Genomic DNA, 22536 nt, shown 5'->3' with positions numbered 1-22536 from the left:
ATCTCCCGGACAATTACAGAAAGACCCTTGTACAGACCATGGTAATAAGTCACCTTGACTACTGTAACGGGCTCCTGATACAAGCTAACGAGGCTGCCATAAACCGTTTACAGGTGGTACAGAATACGGCGGCAAGATTGATTCTGAATGCCCCTCCAAGAACCCCCTCCAAGCCTTTACTAAAAAAACTTCACTGGCTCCCAATACGGCAACGTGTCAAATTTAAAATCTGTCCGTCCACAAGTGCCTATTCGGGAATGGCCCCAAATATCTGAGTCAAACACTACATCCCTACAAACCAGATAGATCCTTACGCTCAAGTAACCAATTGCTGATAAAAACCCCTCTTGTAAAAAAGACCAGACAGGGTGGCCGTGCATTCTCTTTGGTGGGGCCCACCCTATGGAACAACCTGCCCTTCAGCATAAACATCTCGCCTTCAGGAAAAAGTTAAAAACCATACTGTTCCTAGAAGTATAATTGGATCGTTCTGCTTACCAGATCACAGCTCACCTACTACAACTCCTCCATGTGTACATCTAAAACGAGCAAAGCGCAGAGATACCCCGTAAGGAGTTTATTCTTGCGCTATATAAGAAATTAAATAAATAAATAAATTTATCGGTCCAAGGAGAGGTGTAGCGTATCTTTCGACGTAAGCGCCAGCAAAGGCTTAGCTAACAAAGAAAAATTCAGAATCCATTGCCTACAATATGAGGTAATGCCCAAAAAGGCACGTACCTCCCTCTGTGTGGTTGGCTCGGACAATTGTGCAATCGCTTAAATTCGTTCTGGGGTCAATCGTCTCCCCTCCTTCGACAAGAGATGAACTAAGTAGGTAACCTCTTGGCGACAATATTGCAACTTAAAAGGGGAACACTTTATGATGTAAATCAGACAAATGACGCAACAAAGAAACTGTCACATCCTTACAAAGATCCTCTGAATCAGCAGCAATCAGCAAATCGTCAATGTATTGGATCAAAGTAGCACCCGAAGGCAAAGGGAATGCGTCAAGCTGAGATTTCAAAAGCTTTCACAATAACCTTGAGGAGCACGCTTGAACCAGAAACTTTGGCCTCCAAGAGGGAAGCCAAAAATATCTCTGCTTTCCTCAGCAATAGGAATACTAAAGAAAGCATTCTTTAGATCGATAACAGAAAATCATGTCGCTGAGGCGGGTATCATAGTAAGCAAGCAGTGATACCTGAAACAATAGGAAACTGGAGGACAACAATCTTGTTGACCTCCCGAAGATCAATCACAAAGCGATACACAGGTGGTTGACAAGGATTGCTACGTTTTTAGAACAGGGAAAATAGGACTGTTACAAACATTGCCTCTCGTTTCTTCACCCACGCCCTTCTGGACCAGATCATAGATAATAGCCAACAAGGCTCGCTCACCATCATCAGAAATCTTGTATTCCGCAATACGTGGCAGTTTAACATTAGGCTTGATAGTAACCACATAAGGAGGAATCTGTAACAAACCAACATTGTTGGGACCTGTAGCCCAAAGCGTAGCAGGAAGAGACTGCAGCTCGGGTGGAAAACTATCCTTCGATAGATATATAGGAGAAACCAATTTCTTACCCAAAGTAAGACGCACACCAGAGCGGGAACAACACAGCGTTGCATGAAGACGTTTCAACAGATTCAGACCCAACAAGTTCTCTCCGCAACCAGTCGTTAAAATAAGTGGGGCTTCCAAATCGTAAGGACCAATCGAAAGATGCAAAGGACAAGAAACTGGGTTCACAACTGGGGCGCCTACAGAAACATCCGTTAAGCCAGACAAAGGTGTCCCAGGGAGTTTCGAATGGATCATAGAACTTCTCATTGCACCAGTATCCAAAAGAAATGTCTCTGCAAAACCCAAAGCAACTACCTCAACATAAGGCCCATTCTGATCCACTGGAACTGATATGACTCCATTACTTTGTCCATGGCTGTCCTAACTGGAATGAAAATCCTGAACCTCACCCTCAACACAATAATCATCATTATAATATTGCGCAGACTGGGCATTCTGCTGATTAAAATAATTTGACGAGTTTTTGAGGGGGAAAGGAACGCTGCCCCGGAGGCAACGCACCTCGCCCTCTACCCCTAGCTGTCCTTGGAATCCACCATTACCCTGCAATAAAACCGGACAATTATTCTTGAAATGGCCTGCCTCTTTACAATAAGCACACTGATTAGGACCCAGGAAAGGTCGCGGAACAAAAGGCTCATTTTTCTGCAGCAACCTTTGAGACTGAATAGGTGGCTGAAACTGACGCTGCCCGTAACGAGGAGGATAAGCTTTCTGAAGAAGAGCTTTCATTTTTAAATCCTTAGTCTTCTTCTCAGCCTTATCTTTTTCCTCCTTGTCCCTATTCTCAAAATACTGAGCTGTAGCCAATATTTGAGCAGATGAAGAAAGAGCCCAAGAACTTTCCGAATCTTTTAACTTATCAGATAATTCAGGAAGCAAATTAAAAATGAATTTATCTACAAATAATCGCTGTCTACCCTCAGTACTCATATCCTGACCACTGTGATTGATAAATGTCTCCTAAAACCGAGTAAAGAAATCAGAAACACTCTCATCTTTCTTCTGCTTACACGCAGCTAACTTATCCCAGTTAACGCTTAAGGCAGGCATCATCGTCTTCATTAAAGCGATGATTCTACCAGGCAACTGTGTAATCAAATCATCTGGCTTAGCACCACCCACTTGTCCTGCATCTGCGGTAGCTATAGCAGCCCAATTACCACCTAAAGCTTGGTCATGATCCTCTCTACGAATCCGAGCCCACAATGCTTGTGGAACCTCATTCCCGATCAGCATATCAACATCAGCCAAATTCATAATACATGCATCAACAGTCTGGGACAACTCTTTATAATAACCAGCAGGATTTTTACGAGGGTCCGGCAAAGACTGCTTAAGTGCTAAAACTTCAGCTCGCTTCCAAGGAACATGTACCCATACATGCTGAAAATGAGCAGGGACAGCTGGAAGAGTGCCCACTTGCGGAACCACTTCCCTCCATACTGGAGGAACTTCTCTCATAGGATAATTATTGGTTTTCTGTCTAGCTGCAGGATCAGGTTTAGGAATAGTCCGGGAAGAATATAAGGTCATTAAAGTAACAAGTGTCTGTATGGCATCCTGAACATCAGGGCCCACTATACGTCCCTTATCAAACTTATCCTGTATCTCCAATAGACCCTGAGGAGTTAGTTCCAATTCCATATCCTCCCATCCTTTAGTGAGTATGTCACACATAACATTAAAACCGTATCTTTGTGTAGGCGCAGTCCATTGGAGAAAGGTACTCAATATATCGGGTACACTACATAATGGACCATTCATCATCCACCTATGGGCAAGGGAGTCAAATACAACCCGTTCCTCGGAATCTGGGAGTTGACTACGAGATTGTCTTCGAGAAAAAGCAGGAGTCCTAATAAACGAACCAAAGAGGGGGAGAAAAGACCAGAAACAGTATCAATTACCCAATTACGAATCGGAGAAGAAGTAGGGAGTAAAACTGAAGATGAAGTATTAAGCAAAGGCAGAGAAGGGCTACCTGTTACAAGAGAAACAAAAGGCAAAGGAGACTGTGGTACAGAAGTTTGTGAAAAAGGAGGTGCTGGTGGTATTACTGGAAGAACCAAGGGTGCAGGAGCCGGAGCTCCTGGCAGACCAACGGGTTGCTGCGCAGGTGGCAATAACGCAGGTGCATTAGCGACTGGCGCATAAGGTGGGGGTAATTTCAGTAAATGAGACATTAAGGATCTTCATCAAGATCTTTATGTTGTGGGGGTAACACAGGACAGCACATATCTATTGCCATCCGATGCTGTCTATCCGAGACCTCAATCGCTCGATCAGTCTCATTGTCTTTAAATTGCTGGGCAGCCTGTATAACCGTCATATCTTTAATTTTCCTATCTCTTTTTGCTTGTTTAATTTCTCTCTGTTTGGCTTCCTTACGCCAAAGGCGTAAAGAGTCAAACATTTCCGGCTGGGCTTTTCTTTTAAACAGAATTGACGCCAAATTATCTAATATGTCAAGCTCAAATCTACCATTTTGTGACCACCGTAAGATACCATCTTTCTTTGTGTATCGGATCCATGCATCGTTAAAGGCAATAGGACCAACACCATGCTTGGAATAGACCTCATAAGTGGGAGTTCCGACCAGAGGAATGGGGCATGACTCCTCAAGCCGGGAATCCCTAGAACAGCAAAAACAACAAAGTTTCCTAAATCCACTCAGACCAGGCATTTTAAGCACACTGATCTGTTTACTAACTTCGGAGAGTGAAAGCAAAGAACACAGTACAAAAGTACTCCCCTTCGGCTTCGACTATTGCAACAGGCGAATAACAAAAGTCAAAAACAAAACAAAGAAGAGGGCCCTACCCACGAATACTTAACTAGATGGTCTTCTCACGCTACGGAGATCCGTCTAACGTCTCGCGATACCAATCTTCACCAGAGGGTCCAAGGCAGGGCGGTAGTCAAGGCAGCAGTCATCAGCAGCCGAAAGAAAGGAGTAGCCGCGCTGCAAAAGACCTTCGGTCCACTTCGACATACAGGGGTCGCTTGGTGTGGCTCGCGAATCCTCTGGAATTTTCTTGCTGGGCTTCTCACGACCCTCGGGCTGAACCGCTACCACTGAAACCGCCCCACGTTGGGCGCCAGTTGGAGAACCGGGCCTTATGGGCCGGGCGGCGCAGGGCACGCCTAAATCCCCGGATTCACCTGCCAGTTACTAACAGAGTCACAAGACACTCCGTTGTGCGTGGAAGTCAGGTTTATTAGCTGTAGCTAAGCACAGTTGTCCTAGAAGTTACACATGTAGTGAGTTCTAAAGAGTCTGCCACTTCAATCCGTGGTGTACAATCTCTTATACTAAACACATTTACAATATCCCACTCCCCACACATACAAAACGAACCAATGAGAAAAGTTGGAAAACAAGCTATCAGGTGTCTTAGTATACGCCTCTTTCTCGGTACCAGTGTGCCACCCCTCCCAACAAATTAATCAGGCATGGTGTTCACAATCCCCTCTCGCAGGTGGCAGGACATGCTTGTGCATTTCAAAGGATAGTTGTGTAATAGGAGCATATGAGAAGAGAATAGCGAAGGCCAGTCAGATAAGATAGCGTAAGGGAAGAATAGGAGAGGGCAAATAGTCGTCTGGGACAGGGATCAATCGAACCAGACATGGATTAGTGAACTCGGCGAAACCCTGACATCGGGTTTCATGAACAAGTACAATATAGTTACTTTTTAACTGGAAGGACACGTAGCAGCTGGAAAAGCAAAAGCACATCGTTTGCCGCGCTGCCTGAGTGCGGGCAACACAAAATGGCGACAGGACACAAAATGGCGGCTAGATACGGGACGAAATCTGAAATCGAAAAACCTCACAGGCACACCGCCAGATAAGCGCCAGCCCACTCATTGCCAGCTAAGCACCATTCCACGCACACTACCAGCCAAGCACCAGTCCGTGCACACCACCAGCCAAGCGCCAATCCATGCACACTGCTAGCCAAGCACTAGCCCATGCACACCGCCAGCCAAGCATCAATAAAAGCACACAGTCAGCCAAGTGCCAGTCCACACACACAGTCAGCCAAGCGCCAGTCCACACAGAAAGTCCGCCAAGTGCCAGTCCACGCACACAGTCAGCGAAGCACCAGTCTACGCACACCGTCATCAATTTTTTAACAAGAATAAAAACACAAACAAATTGCAAGTATATACAAAACTAAAGTATAAAAACAACAGCAGTAACCAAAGACATCATTCTAAGCCAACAGTGAAACTGAACAACAACTATATAAACCATTCAGATCAGGCAGTACACTATTAAACTCACGGTTGCTCCCAAAAACTCATTTGAGTGTGATACAATCTGAAACATGTGGGCACACAGAGCCCAGGATTAAAAGGACAATTGGCACAGTTCATACGACTCTCCTTCTGCATACCTCCCTGCAAACAGACTCTACATCTTTTACAGGGATTGGGTTTTTTTGGGCGTGGGAGGAATCAAATCGGGAAATTGGCGCTCTTTCAATCTAGCCACATCCTCCACCACTCCAACTCTAGGAACACTTGCCTGTTCCACAACAACAAGGCTGCCTATCACAGACCCCTGAAACTGAACAAAAGTCATCTTTGATGCAGGAGAACACTCCTTGAACTCAACAAAAGCATTAAAGTTGCTAAATTGAAGAGATGGATGGCCAACTTCTTAAACCAAATGTAAGCCTTACGAACAGCAGTGTAAGGTTCCAACCTCTGATCTACTCTATTGACACCACACATGTGCTTACTGTACTCTACAATGCACACAGGTTTGCGCACTTCAGCAATCTGACCCAAAACAGCCACAGGTGAAGTACTCTCATCATGGATGGTAGTCAGCATGTACACGACCCTCCTGTTCACAAATTTCACAGCTAGCATTTCCCCACTATGCAAGGCACTGCACTGTCCCCCTGAAGCATTTTGCAAACAAGCTCTTTTGGGTAACCTTTACGGTTAGAGCGGATGTGCCACAAGCAAAAGTGTCCACTTTTAACAATTCCTTAAACAATGGAACAGCATTGTAGAAGTTATCAAGGTACAAATGGTGACCTCTGTTAAACGGTCCTCTAGCAAGTTCCCACACAATTCTCTCTGAAACTCCTAAAGTGGACGGACAACCAGGGGGTCAATAAGTAACCCTGGGAGTAGTTTGCGTAGTATCGCTACGTGTAGCTACGCAAAGTGCACTTTGGACTATGCAACCTTTATGTAGCTACGCGAACTGCGTAGTGCACTGTGCAAAATGCTGTTCGCACTGATTGCACAGTGCCGGTTGCTTGTCCGCACTGTGCAATCATTGCAAACCTCATCTTGCACATTGCAAGCGGTCGTTTTCTGTCGCTCGAGTAGATTTGTACTCGAGCTGCAGCTTTCTCAACGCGGACTGGTAGTTTCTCATTGCAAACGGCTGCAAGCATCGAGAATCTCGCCTGGAGGTTTATTTTCCACGGTCGCGATCGGCAACTTGTTGTTGCTGATCGTGAATGAGGAAAAAGTCTCCTCGGGATGTTATTTTGTTTGCTCGCGGTCTCTAACTTGACGTTGAGGGCAGCGAGCAAGCAAAAAATGCCCGCTAAGCTAAGCGTTTTTGCACTGTGCTACGTGCAAACTATGTGTGTGTAGCATAGTCCTACACCCTGGGTTAGTCAATAGTGGTATCCTTATACCAGTGTACACCCGGAACTTAAACACATATCATTTCCTACTCTCAGGCAACATATACAGCTTAATTCCATAACATGCCCTCTTGCTAGGAATATCCTGACTAAAAACCAAACGGCCATTGAACAGGACCAAAAACTCATCAATAGATATTTCTTTGCCTGGAGTATAGATCTCTGAAAATCGATCTACAAAGTGATCAAGAGCAGGCCGAATCTTTAAAAGACGGTCACAGTCAGGGTGATCTTGTGGCAACGCCAAAGCATTATCAACAAAATGCAGCATCCAAAGCTAAAGTATATACCGATCATGACTCATAATTGCAGGAAATATGGCCGTTGCCATCAAGGGACTGGTAGACCAATATGAAGTCAGGGACGGCTTCCTTATCAAGCCCATCAAAAAAGTGAAAACCAAAAACTTCTTCATCTCATCAAGATTTGTGGGAGTCCAGTGGGGAGCTCTAGAGCGGGGCCTAAGTCTGGCACTGTTGTCCCTCATTTACTGTTCAGCATACAAATTAGTCTGCTCAACTATCTCAGCCAAAAATACATCATCCATAAACAACTGAAAAAACTGTATAGGCAAAAAAAAATCACAATTCACTCTACACCCTGCATCACCACTAAAGGGAGGCAACACCGGCTGCACCATGTTAGAATCAACCCAGAGTCCAGCACTACCAATGAGAAGCCTTACAGCCCCAGGCTGCAATCTAGATGCCTCTTGCACCATCGGCACGTGAGTGCCCTTCTCTAAAACAGGCACTTCATCCGCACTTAGAGTAGCTTCATCCACACCGAGATTAGCTTCATCCGCACTGAGAGTAGCTTCATCATCCAATGATTCCACAGGGAGGGAAAACTCACTGCCTGAATCTTCCCCTCCCTCTTTTCCCTCAGACTCACTGTCAGTCTCATAATCATGGTCAGAGGAAGATGCAAAAAGCATTCCAACCACCTGCTGAGCAAACACTTTGTAAAGAATGTAATAAACAAAATGCGTCTTTATCACAAAGACCTATATACTCCAAAACTATACCACTCACTTGCCAGAAGCAGCTAGACTCACCACCACCTACTCTGCACATGCACAGTAAGGATCAACAATATGCCACAAAAAATGAAAAAAGAAAAATGAAAATTACACATAAGACAATGGAAAGCACATCGCATTCTGATCCACTGGAACTGATATGATTATCTTACTTTGTCCATGGCTGTCCTAACTGGAATGAAAATCCTGAACCTCACCCTCAACACAATAATCATCATTATAATATTGCGCAGACTGGGCATTCTGCTGATCAAAATAATTTGACGAGTTTTTGAGTGGGAAAGGAACGTTGCCCCTGAGGCAACACACCTCGCCCTCTACCCCTAGGTGTAGATTGAAAACCACCACGGCCTCGCTGTCATTGGAATCCACCATTACCCTGCAATAAAACCAGACAACTATTCTTGAAATGGCCTGCCTCTTTACAATAGGCACACTGATTAGGACCCAGGAAAGGTCGCGGAACAAAAGGCTCATTTTTCTGCAGCAACCTTTGAGACTGAATAGGTGGCTGAAACTGACGCTGACCGGAACGAGGAGGATAAGCTTTCTGAAGAAGAGCTTTCATTTTTAAATCCTTAGTCTTCTTCTCAGCCTTATCTTTTTCCTCCTTGTCCCTATTCCCATAATACTGAGCAGTAGCCAATATTTGAGCAGATGAAGAAACAGCCCAAGAACTTTCCAAATCTTTTAACTTATCAGATAATTCAGGAAGCAAATTAAAAATGAATTTATCTACAAATAATCGCTGTCTACCCTCAGTATTCATATCCAGACCACTGTGATCAATAAATGTCTCCTAAAACCAAGTAAAGAAATCAGAAACACTCTCATCTTTCGTCTGCTTACACGCAGCTAACTTATCCCAGTTAACGCTTAAGGCCGGCATCATCGTCTTCATTAAAGCGATGATTCTACCAGGCAACTGTGTAATCAAATCATCTGGCTTAGCACCACCCACTTGTCCTGCATCTGCGGTAGCTATAGCAGCCCAATTACCACCTAAAGCTTGGTCATGATCCTCTCTACGAATCCGAGCCCACAATGCTTGTGGAACCACATTCCTCATCAGCATATCAACATCAGCCAAATTCATAATACATGCATCAACAGTCTGGGACAACTCTTTATAATAACCAGCAGGATTTTTACGAGGGTCCGGCAAACACTGCTTAAGTGCTAAAACTTCAGCTCGCTTCCAAGGAACATGTACCCATACATGCTGAAAATGAGCAGGGATAGCTGGAAGAGCGCCCACTTGCGGAACCACTTCCCTCCATACTGGAGGAACTTCTCTCATAGGATAATTATTAGTTTTCTGTCTAACTGCAGGATCAGGTTCAGGAATAGTCCGGGAAGAATATAAGCTCATTAAAGTAACAAGTGTCTGTATGGCATCCTGAATATCAGGACCCACTATAAGTCCCTTATCGAACTTATCCTGTATCTCCAATAGACCCTGAGGAGTTAGTTCCAATTCCATATCCTCCCATCCTTTAGTGAGTATGTCACACATAACATTAAAACCGTATCTTTGTGTAGGCACATTCCATTGGAGAAAGGTACTCAATATATCGGGTACACTACATAATGGACCATTCATCATCCACCTATGGGCAAGGGAGTCAAATAGAACCCGTTCCTCGGAATCTGGGAGTTGACTACGAGATTGTCTTCGAGAAAAAGCAGGAGTCCTATTAAACGAACCAAAGAGGGGGAGAAAAGACCAGAAACAGTATCAATTAACCGATTACGAATCGGAGAAGAAGTAGGGAGTAAAACTGAAGATGAAGTATTAAGCAAAGGCAGAGGAGGGCTACCTGTTACAAGAGATACAAAAGGCAAAGGAGACTGAGGTACAGAAGTTTGTGGCAAAGGAGGTGCTGGTGGTATTACTGGAAGAACCAAGGGTGCAGGAGCCGGAGCTCCTGGCTGACCAACGGGTTGCTGCGCAGGTGGCAATAACGCAGGTGCATTAGAGACTGGCGCATAAGGCGGGGGTAATTTCAGTAAATGAGACATTAAGGATCTTCATCAAGATCTTTACGTTGTGGGGGTAACACAGGATAGCACATATCTATTGCCATCCGATGCCGTCTATCCGAGACCTCAATCGCTCGATCAGTTTCATTGTCTTTAAATTGCTGGGCAGCCTGTATAACCGTCATATCTTTCATTTTCCTATCTCTTTTTGCTTGTTTAATTTCTCTCTGTTTGGCTTCCTTACGCCAAAGGCGTAAAGAGTCAAACATTGCCGGCTGGGCTTTTCTTTTAAACAGAATTGACTCCAAATTATCTAATATGTCAAGCTCAAATCTACCATTTTGTGACCACCGTAAGATACCATCTTTCTTTGTGTATCGGATCCATGCATCGTTAAAGGCAATAGGACCAACACCATGCTTGGAATAGACCTCATAAGTGGGAGTTCCGTCCGGAGGAATGGGACATGACTCCTCAAGCCGGGAATCCCTAGAACAGCAAAAACAACAAAGTTTTCTAAATCCACTTAGACCAGGCATTTTAAGCACACTGATCTGTTTACTAACTTCGGAGAGTGAAAGCAAAGAACACAGTACAAAAGTACTCACCCTTCAGCTTCGACTATTGCAACAGGCGAATAACAAAAATCAAAAACAAAACAAAGAAGAGGGCTCTACCCACGAATACTTAACTTGATGGTCTTCTCACGCTACGGAAGTCCGTCTAACGTCTCGCGATACCAATCTTCACCAGAGGGTCCAAGGCAGGGCGGTAGTCAAGGCAGCAGTCATCAGCAGCCGAAAGAAAGGAGTAGCCGCGCTGCAAAAGACCTTCGGTCCACTTCGACATACAGGGGTCGCTTGGTGTGGCTCGCGAATCCTCCGGAATTTTCTTGCGGGGCTTCTCACGACCCTCAGGCTGAACCGCTACCACTGAAACCGCCCTACGTTGGGTGCCAGTTGGAGAACCGGGCCTTATGGGCCGGGCGGCACAGGGCACGCAAAAATCCCCGGATTCACCTGCCAATTACTAACAGAGTCACAAGACACTCCGTTGTGTGTGGAAGTCAGGTTTATTAGCTGTAGCTAAGCACAGTTGTCCTAGAAGTTACACATGTAGTGAGTTCTAAAGAGACTGCCACTTCTATCCGTGGTGTACAATCCCTTATACCCTTCCTTGAGACGAATGACCGGCACCTGGCAAGAATACGAGGACAGAATATTTTACTGACTCTCTGAAGAACATTTTATCCTGTTTTTGGACGTCTAAATAACGTCAACCAACATTCAACAAGACAAGCGGCTGTTCAATGCGCGAGGCGTCTAAGATGAAAAAGTTTTTCGTTTCTTACGCGGGGAAAGTAAAGCGTTTGTCAAGGTCTCAATAAAGATATCCTTTTGGTTAAAAACGTTCCATACAATCGGAGTATCAGAATCAACCAGTGTGTATCGGCTTCATTTAGTGTCCCGTTTCAAATTGCGAGCAAACCTCGAGTCGAAAAGACAAGTCTCCCAAAGAGAAAAAAGAATAGACTTCCCTTTGTTTTTAAATTGCAAAGAGTGAGATGGAGGCAGTGAAATCTTGACTAAGAGATTTCACAGACCATGAAATAGATATTTAAAGGCGCCTCACTCTGCGCTACAACTACCAGGAGATTCTGAAGTTAATTAACAAGTGTTTTTAAAGAATATTGAGCTGCGAAAAAAAGCTTTTGTCCTGAGGAAGACACCACGGAGTGTCGAAACGCGTTGGCACACTACTACTGCAGCGTTTATACAAAAGACAACAATATTACATGTTTAATGCTTTTTTATCACATATGTTTTAGACTTGAGAAATATATGTTTTATATCAATTTATTATGTATATACGATGCAAATATTTTCTCTCTTTTTTAAATTAAAAGTATCCTTTTTCATATCAATCTTCATTGTTGTGTTATAGTTTATGTTTATAACCTCATTTCTTAATACATAGCTAGTATGGTTCTTTGCTCTAGATAGCCTGGGTTGATACCTTCACATTGCAATCTCTTATACTAAACACATTTACAATATCCCACTCCCCACACATACAAAATGAACCAATGAGAAAAGTTGGAAAACAAGCTATCAGGTGTCTTAGTATAGGCCTCTTTCTCGGTCCCCGTGTGCCAACCCTCCCAACAAATTAATCAGGGATGGAGTTCACAATCCCCTCTCGCAGGTGGCAGGACATGCTTGTGTATTTCAAAGGATAGTTGTGTAATAGGAGCATATGAGGAGAGAATAGCGAAGGCCAGTCAGATAAGATAGCGTAAGGGAAGAATAGGAGAGGGCAAATAGTCGTCTGGGACAGGGATCAATCGAACCAGACATGGATTAGTGAACTCGGCGAAACCCTGACATCGGGTTTCATGAACAAGGACAATAGAGTTACTTTTTAACTGGAAGGACACGTAGCAGCTGGAAAAGCAAAAGCACATTGTTTGCCGCGCTGCCTGAGTGAGGGCAACACAAAATGGCGACAGGACACAAAATGGCGGCTAGATACGGGACGAATTCTGAAATCGAAAAACCTCACAGGCACACCGCCAGATAAGCGCCAGCCCACTCATTGCCAGCTAAGCACCATTCCATGCACACTGCCAGCCAAGCACCAGCCCACACACACCGCCTGCCAAAAACTAGCCCACGCACACTACCAGCCAAGCACCAGTCCCTGCACACCACCAGCCAAGCGCCAATCCATGCACACTGCTAGCCAAGCACTAGCCCACGCACACCGCCAGCCAAGCACCAATAAAAGCACACAGTCAGCCAAGTGCCAGTCCACAAACACAGTCAGCCAAGCGCCAGTCCACACAGAAAGTCCGCGAAGTGCCAGTCCACGCACACAGTCAGCGAAGCACCAGTCTACGCACACCGTCATCAATTTTTTAACGAGAATAAAAACACAAACAAATTGCAACTATATACAAAACTAAAACTATAACAAGCACTGGCGTTGCCAATAGGTCTCGCAGTAGGAAAGATGGAGCTTTTACAATTGCAAATAACAATGCCTTTTATTTTTGTTTTCATTTTAAAAACATAAAGGGCTTTGTCATTTACAAAACCAATAGCTCCAACTTTCCTACTGCGAGACCTATTGTGCACTGCACAGTGTGGGTGAAAGTGGCACTGCGTTTGTGTGAGTGGCGTTGCGTGGGTGAGTGGCGTTGCGTGGGTGAGTGGTGTTGCGTGGGTGAGTGGCATTGCGTGGGTGAGTGGCGTTGTGTGAGTGAGTGGCATTGCGTGGGTGAGTGGCGTTGCGTGGGTGAGTGGGGTTGCGTGGGTGAGTGGGGTTGCGTGGGTGAGTGGGGTTGCTTGGGTGAGTGGCACTGCTTGGGTGAGTGTGGCATTGCGTGGGTGATAGTGGGCTTGCGTGGGTGTGAGTGGCGTTGCGTGTCTGAAAGTGGTGCTGTGTGGGTGAAAGTGGCACTGCGTGGGTGTGAGTGGATTTGAGTGAGTGAGTAGCGTTGCGTGGGTGAGTGGTGTTGCATGTGTGAGTGGTGTTGCGTGGGTGAGTGGTGTTGCGTGGGTGAGTTGTGTTGCGTGTGTGAGTGGTGTTGCTTGGGTGAGTGGCGTTGCTTGGGTGAGTGTGGCATTGCGTGTGTGATAGTGGGCTTGCGTGGGTGTGAGTGGCGTTGCATGTCTGAAAGTGGTGCTGTGTGTTTTAAAGTGAGGCGTTGGGGCTGGAAAGTTTTACGATCGGCCTGAGAAGAGAAATGTCGAACAAAGACAGTATTTCACTGCAGGCTGGCAGACAGCTGCGGAAGGTATTTACAACTTTACTGCAGTGCGGCACTGCGCGCTGCTGCGGCCAGGAAGTGAGGGGGCAGGGAGGTTGGGGCAATCCGCATACACATGTAAATTGGAAATGTGGTGCAATTTGTAAAAATTACCATGATCCAAAGTGTTTTTTGAAAGAAAGGGAAGTGTATTTTTTGGATATGTTCTTGAGATGGGATGGTATCTGTGAGCGATGTCTTCCTGAATGTACATGGAGTAAATTTTGAATTGTTGTCTTCTGTGTGGCTTCTAACCCCTACATAAAACAGAGCTATTCTGCACCATGTATCTGCCACATACATGTATGTCTAGTATAGCAACGTCCTAGCTCCAGACTTTTGCAAATTAAAAATAGCGAAGTCTGTTTGCCAACTGATTGCTAATATGTTAAATGTTAAAATGGTGAATTGTAAACATTTGGATATGTCCACATTTCTGTGGAAACAAGAGCGCCCCGTTGTTTCTACATGCAGAGTCTTGCCGTGCATGCCTGTCACGTAGTCCTGCAGCCAAAAAACCCCGCACCTACCACGCACACCTCTTTATTCTATAGAAAATAAAATGGCGTATTGCAAGCAATCACTGGAAATACAATGCCTTGATGTTTCTGTTTCCAATGTCTTGCTCATCTCACACATATTGCAAACGCGCACAATCGGGAATATTTATGCAAATGCATCTGCATACTTTTATATACTAAATGCGTACGTCTTGTAGGGAGTGGGGTGTAGGAGGGAGTGGGGTGTAGGAGAGAGTGGACGACATATATACATTGATGGACGACATTTATACATTGAGGATATGCAGGGTGAGAGAAGGGAGCAGGAAAAAGGGATAATATAGAGAAAGAATGCGAGGCAAGAAAGGAGACAGCTAGAGAAGGGTAGAAGGGAAAAGTAACAAGAGTAGGGTTGCGAAGGAAAGAGCATGGAGAAGGAAAGTCAGGAGGCAAGAGAGGGAGGGAAATGAAGAAAGAGTGGGAAAAGAAAGAGATGAGGCTCGAGAAAGAGGGATAAACGTGGGAGTGTGAGAGATAGCGAGGACAACCAGAGAGAGGTCGTGGGAGGCGATGGAGAATCAGAAAGTGAATGAGCAGAGAAGCGCAGAATCACTGAGAAAATAGAAAGTGGTAGAGGGCAGACCCAGCTGGACTGGATGAGAAGGGACAGAAAAGAAATCAGCTTTAGATGTAGGAAGAAAAGAAGGGAGAGTTAGAAATACTCTGACAGGCGAGTACATGAGAACAGTACCAGAATGAACAAATGAAGGGAAAGAACAGTGACTGCTGCAGGCAGTTTGGAAGGTCACGAATGCTGCTCAGGAAACGGATGCAGTTAATAGCTGTACGTGCAAGGCTGTGTTTGCGGGGAGAGAGAGGGGAGGTGCTGGTGTGGGAGGGGGGAGGTACTGGTGTGGGAGGAGTGCTGCTAGGGCAAGGCTGTGTTTGCGGGGAGAGAGAGGGGAGGTGCTGGTGTGGGAGGGGGGAGGTGCTGGTGTGGGAGGAGTGCTGCTATGGCAAGGCTGTGTTTGCGGGGAGAGAGAGGGGAGGTGCTGGTGTGGGAGGGGGGAGTTGCTGGTGTGGGAGGAGTGCTGTTGGGGAGGAGAAGCCCTGGCCGTGAATGCGCGTGCATGTTTGCTCACATGATTCACGTGAACTGCAAGAAAACCGCGGGGCTGAAAGCCCTTGGTTTGAAGAGGATTTTGCCGACTTGAATTCTCCCCATTTCCCATTCCTGCGGAATGGTAAAGGCGAGACCTAAAAACAACGGCAGTAACTAAAGACATCATTCTAATGCCAACAGTGAAACTGAACAACAACTATATAAACCATAAAGATCAGGCAGTGCACTATTAAATTCACTGTTGCTCCCAAAAACTCATTTGAGTGTGATACAATCTGAAACATGTGGGCACACAGAGCCCAGGATTAAAAGGACAATCGGCACAGTGCATACGACTCTCCTTCTGCATACCTCCCTGCAAACAGACTCTACATCTTTTACAGGGATTGGGGTTTTTTGGGCGTGGGAGGAATCAAATCGCGAAAGTGGCGCTCTTTCAATCTAGCCACATCCTCCACCACTCCAACTCTAGGAAAACTTGCCTGTTCCACAACAACAAGGCTGCCTATCACAGACTCCTGAAACTGAACAAAAGTCATCTTTGACGCAGGAGAACACTCCTTGAACTCAACAAAAGCATTAAAGTTGCTAAATTGAAGAGATGGATGGCCAACTTATTAAACCAAATGTAAGCCTTACGAACAGCAGTGTAAGGTTCCAACCTCTGATCTACTCTATCGACACCACCCATGTGCTTACTGTACTCTACAATGCACACAGGTTTGCGCACTTCAGCAATCTGACCCAAAACAGCCACAGGTACAGTACTCTCATCATGGATGGTAGTCAGCATGTACACGACCCTCCTGTTCACAAATTTCACAGCTAGCATTTCCTCACTATGCAAGGCACTGCACTGTGTCCCCCTGAAGCATTTTGAAAACAAGCTCTTTTGGGTAACCTTTACGGTTAGAACGGATGTGCCACAAGCAAAAGTGTCCACTTTTACCAATTCCTTAAACAATGGAACAGCAGTGTAGCAGTTATCAAGGTACAAATGGTGACCTCTGTTAAACGGTCCTCTAGCAAGTTCCCACACAATTCTCTCTGAAACTCCTAAAGTGGACGGACAACCAGGGGGTCAATAAGTAACCCTCAGAGTAATTTGCGTAGTATTGCTACGTGTAGCTACGCGAAGTGCACTTTGGACTATGCAACCTTTACGTAGCTACGCGAACTGCGTAGTGCACTGTGCAAAATGCTGTTCGCACTGATTGCACAGTGCCGGTTGCTTGTCCGCACTGTGCAATCATTGCAAACCTCATCTTGCACATTGCAAGCGGTCGTTTTCTGCCGCTCGAGTAGATTTGTTCTCGAGCTGCAGCTTTCTCAACGCGGACTGGTAGTTTCTCATTGCAAACGGCCGCAAGCATCTGAGAATCTCGCCTGGAGGTTTATTTTCCACGGTCGCGATCGGCAACTTGTTGTTGCTGATCGCGAATGAGGAAAAAGTCTCGTTGGGATGTTATTTTGCTTGCTCGCGGTCGCTAACTTGACGTTGAGGGCAGCGAGCAAGCAAAAAATGCCCGCTAAGCTAAGCGTTTTTGCACTGTGCTATGTGCGAACTACGTGTGCGTAGCATAGTCCTACACCCTGGGTTAGTCAATAGTGGTATCCTTACCAGTGTACACCCGGAACTTAAACACATATCATTTCCTACTCTCAGACAACATATACAGCTTAATTCCATAACATGCCCTCTTGCTAGGAATATCCTGACTAAAAACCAAACGGCCATTGAACAGGACCAAAAACTCATCAATAGATATTTCTTTGCCTGGAGTATAGATCTCTGAAAATCGATCTACAAAGTGATCAAGAGTAGGCCGAATCTTTAAAAGACGGTCACAGTCAGGGTGATCTTGTGGCAACGCCAAAGCATTATCAACAAAATGCAGCATCCAAAGCTAAAGTATATACCGATCATGACTCATAATTGCAGGAAATATGGCCGTTGCCATCAAGGGACTGGTAGACCAATATGAAGCCAGGGACGGCTTCCTTATCAAGCCCATCAAAAAAGTGAAAACCAAAAACTTCTTCATCTCATCAAGATTTGTGGGAGTCCAGTGGGGAGCTCTAGAGCGGGGCCTAAGTCTGGCACTGTTGTCCCTCATTTACTGTTCAGCATACAAATTAGTCTGCTCAACTATCTCAGCCAAAAATACATCATCCATAAACAACTGAAAAAACTTTATAGGCAAAAAAAATCACAATTCACTCTACACCCTGCATCACCACTAAAGGGAGGCAACACCGGCTGCACCATGTTAGAATCAACCCAGAGTCCAGCACTACCAATGAGAAGCCTTACAGCCCCAGGCTGCAATCTAGATGCCTCTTGCACCATCGGCACGTGAGTGCCCTTCTCTAAAACAGGCACTTCATCCACACTGAGAGTAGCTTCATCCATACAGACATTGGCTTCATCCGCACTGAGAGTAGCTTCATCATCCAATGATTCTACAGGGAGGGAAAACTCATTGCCTGAATCTTCCCCTCCCTCTTCACCCTCAGACTCACTGTCAGTCTCATAATCATGGTCAGAGGAAGATGCAAAAAGCATTCCAACCACCTGCTGAGCAAACACTTTGTAAAGTATGTAATAAACAAAATGCGTCTTTATCACAAAGACCTATATACTCCAAAACTATACCACTCACTTGCCAGAAGCAGCTAGACTCACCACCACCTACTCTGCACAGACACAGTAGGATCAACGATATCCCATAGAAAATGAAAAAAGAAAAATGAAAATTCCACATAAGACAATGCAAAACACATCGCAAAGAATTTCATGGTCAAAACATGAACTAAATATGCTACCATTATCACACCACTAACAAAAAAATTAATTCATGCATGACACCCACCTAGAAGTGGACAAATTACCTTTGACCAGCGGTTGGTCATCCCTGCGTCTGCCTCCACCTAGCAGTGTACTAATCTCCTTTTGCCCAGCGCCTTACTTATCCCTGCATTTCGTTCCCTTGATATATCTATCCCTTATCTGGTTCTGTGTCCAGATAGTCCTTCGGTTCGCGTGCCAACCAGTGCGTTCCTGTCCCCTCCTCGCCCCGCGCTTTCATCCTTTGCTCCCGCACCCGCCTAAAACACCCCCTTTCCTTTACTTTGTACAGCACTGTTCTTTCACGCACAACCCAGTCCTGAAGATGATCCACATTCACATGGATCGAAACGCCGTCGACTATTCAGCCCATCTATAGGCGCTACCCACAATATGGACTTAAGCTACTTCATGAACATACTTCTTTGAAATCATGTGTAGCCATATTGTTGTTGTTTTTATGACACTGTACATTATTGACACCAATTTTCACTGCGCCGATCACGCTGCTTCGTTTGTCACTTGCGTCGCCACCTTGCTCACCTATTGCACTGCTCACGCAACAAGTACAAATTTGGGTTGTATTATTTGTTTTATTACAGTGCTGTCATAACTGTACTAAACCCTGTTTTCATTTGATAAACATGATGCCTTTGGCACTTTATACAGATGTATTGAGTTTCCTTTCCTTTCCCTCCTGCAGATAATGTTTTTTACATATCTCATCAAAAATTGTTCCTAATACTTCTACCTGTTGGGATACCATATATTTGTTTGCTTCTCTAAAACAGGCACTTCATCCACACTGAAAGTAGCTTTATCAACACCGAGATTAGCTTCATCTGCACTGAGAGTAGCTTCATCATCCAATGATTCCACAGGGAGAGAAAACTCACTGCCTGAATCTTCCCCTCCCTCTTCTCCCTCAGACTCACTGTCAGTCTCATGATCATGGTCAGAGGAAGATGCAAAAAGCATACCAACCACCTGCTGAGCAAACACTTTGTAAATTATGTAATAAATGTGTCTTTATCACAAAGACCTACATACTCCAAAACTATACCACTCACTTGCCAGAAGCAGCTAGACTCACCACCACCTACTCTGCACAGACACAGTAAGGATCAACAATATGCCACAAAAAATGAAAAAAGAAAAATGAAAATTACACATAAGACAATGGAAAGCACATTGCAAAGAATTTCATGTTCAAAACATTAACTGAAAGTGCTACCATTATCACACCACCTACAAAAAATATCATTCATGCATGACAATATTACTCATTTGGAGTAAACGCAACAAAAATGTTTTTCTTACCAAATAAATGCAACTACGCAAAACTACAGAACAACCACTGCCGAAACCGCAAACTAAAATCAAAAGCTTTACACTAGAATAAAAAGGAGAAAAAACATTTCAATCACATATGCAAATATTCACCAGCTAAGCTAAGGGATAGGTGGGCCTAGGAGTATAAATAAAAAATTCAGCCCCGTAAAAGGGGAGCAACCCTTGTCCAAGGGGCCACTCCCTACAAGTAGGTCCCTGGTGGTCTAGTGGGCCACTAAAATAACATTACATGGCGAGATCTGCCCCGGGCAGCCAGCCAAAAACATAGCCCCCAATGGGGAGTGACCCTTGCCCAAGGAGCCATTCCCCACAGTTAGTCGCTGGTGGTCTAGTGGGCTTTTAAAATTAAATTAAGTGGCGAGATTTGCCCCCAGTTAGTCCTGGTGGTCTAGTGGGCATCTCAAACAAAATTGCATGGTGAAATCTGCCCCCCAGGGCGGCAGACAGCCAAAACCATTGCCCCCAGTGGGTAGTGACCCTTGCCCAGGGGGCCACTCTCCACAGTTAGTACCTGGTGGTCTAGTGGGCTTTTACATTTTAACTTATTGGTGACCTCTGCCCCCACAGGGGGCAGACCGCCAAAACATATGAGCCCCAAAAGGGGAGCGGCCCTTGCCTAAGGTGCCCCGGCACTCTATATAGACATTTAAATTAACGACAATAAAAAAAATCCCTGGCGCTACTGGCATTCCTGCTGCACGATCGGACTATTGTGCAGCTGAAATGCACAAGAAAAGGCATTGGGGGAAAGGAAAACCCTTTCCTTTCCCCCGATGCCTCTTTTGTTTAAATCTCCCCCATGAGCCAAAACTCACCTTTGTTCCCCAACGCGATGGAAGCAAATGGCTTCCAGCGCGTCGGGAAACAAAAGAGAAACCTCCAATGGCGTCAGCGTGCCTCGCGCACTGACAACATGGATGATGAGGAGGGGGGTTTGGGAGGGAGGCAGAGGAAGGGCTTCCCCTGTCTTCCCAAGTAGAGGCACATAGGAGGGCGGCCTACGGACATAGGAAGGCAGCCTATGGGGGGAGTGCCAGCGCTTCCCCCGTGGGTGGGTGCTAGGACAGCTGGGAGCCATCCAACGCACACGCCCACCGTGATGTCGGTGGACACTACACTAAGAATGCATAACTAGCTTATGTGTTCTATATTGAAGATACATTTGCTCACACTGTGCACACAGAACCCAAGTGATACATGGCCTCCCATTTGATATTCAGTTATCATATGGCTGGCAGCACAGTATTCAGTGTAGCACTCACATATTCTGAATGAGTTTATGAGTGGAGTTTGATAACACAGGTGTGCACAATACATACACACAAAAAACCTCTAACACCATCAGCATAAGACGCCAAACATTATTTCTGCCAGTGTGGGACTACCATTCACTCTGTAGACATCGTTCGGGTCACATTTACCTTTCTGATGACAGTTGTATTTTGGACACTGGACTTTGAACAATGTTGGCTCTTCAATACTGGTTTTATTCACCATGACTGTTTTTTACAGATTTGGTTTGCTTTTTCATTCTCATTCTGTTTTTACTTTTACTTCATTAGGTTTTGTTTAATGAAATCACAACTCACAAAGACTGGTGCTCTATTTATTAACTCAATAAATTCATCTCATTGCTTCCATCATACATGTTCAATGTTAGAAAGCAAATGATTGTATAATCATAGATGAATTGCACGTAGGTAATGTTTCTCTCAAGTTCTCAACCATGATAACAAAATACAAATAGCAATAACTCATCAACTAGTAACTTATCACATTTGGCAAAGATTTGCCTGTCAACATTTTCATAAACATAAAAATCCATTCATAACACATATACTCCGTGCCATTTTCACATTGCCAATTCGATGCTTTGCCACCATGGAAGAAAGCGATATAACAAAAGAAATCCGATTCAATAGGCAAATTATTATTGATTGATGTCATCAGCTGGAGCTAGGTCAACTTCATCATATTAAAACTCTCATATCAATAACACCACTAGACAAAATCATTGCAATACTGCATTTGTACAAATAGAATCATTCCAACACACTGTCCAAGTATCCGGTGGAATGTTACAAACAATTTTAAGTGCTGTGCTACAAGAAGGTTGTTTTACATTGATGAGACGCATGAACAGCTTCAGACACTTTATACTAAATGACGATTTAGTCCAATGTGAAGTCAGGTTAGTATTCTTAGGCTACACTACCACATGTATTTGGAGCAATACAAGGCACACATATTGCCTTAGTGCCAACACACAATGGAGAATGAGTCCAATGCAATCTTTGAAACTTCCATTTAATCACTGTGTAAGTTGTATTGGTACAAGATATGTACACCCAAAATCTGTGTGTGTCTTTCCCAGGATAAACAGCTTTGGTTCCTTTGTACTTCAAGACAGCACCATATAACCGCAAATGTCACAACTTTGAAATGTCCAAATGAAGATAACATGGTGAAGATACCTAAAGCAGATTAAAATAAAAAAAGATTATTAATGAAACATAACGGAATAGACACATTACAAAGTCATTGATTGGAGGATACATTTTCAAAAACACAATCAGAGGTAAACAATGAAAATGAAC

This window comes from Lissotriton vulgaris, chromosome 4_1 (assembly GCF_964263255.1).
Source record: "Lissotriton vulgaris chromosome 4_1, aLisVul1.2, whole genome shotgun sequence".
In the NCBI taxonomy this organism is placed as follows: domain Eukaryota; kingdom Metazoa; phylum Chordata; class Amphibia; order Caudata; family Salamandridae; genus Lissotriton; species Lissotriton vulgaris.
Note: the sequence above shows the minus strand (reverse complement) of the source record.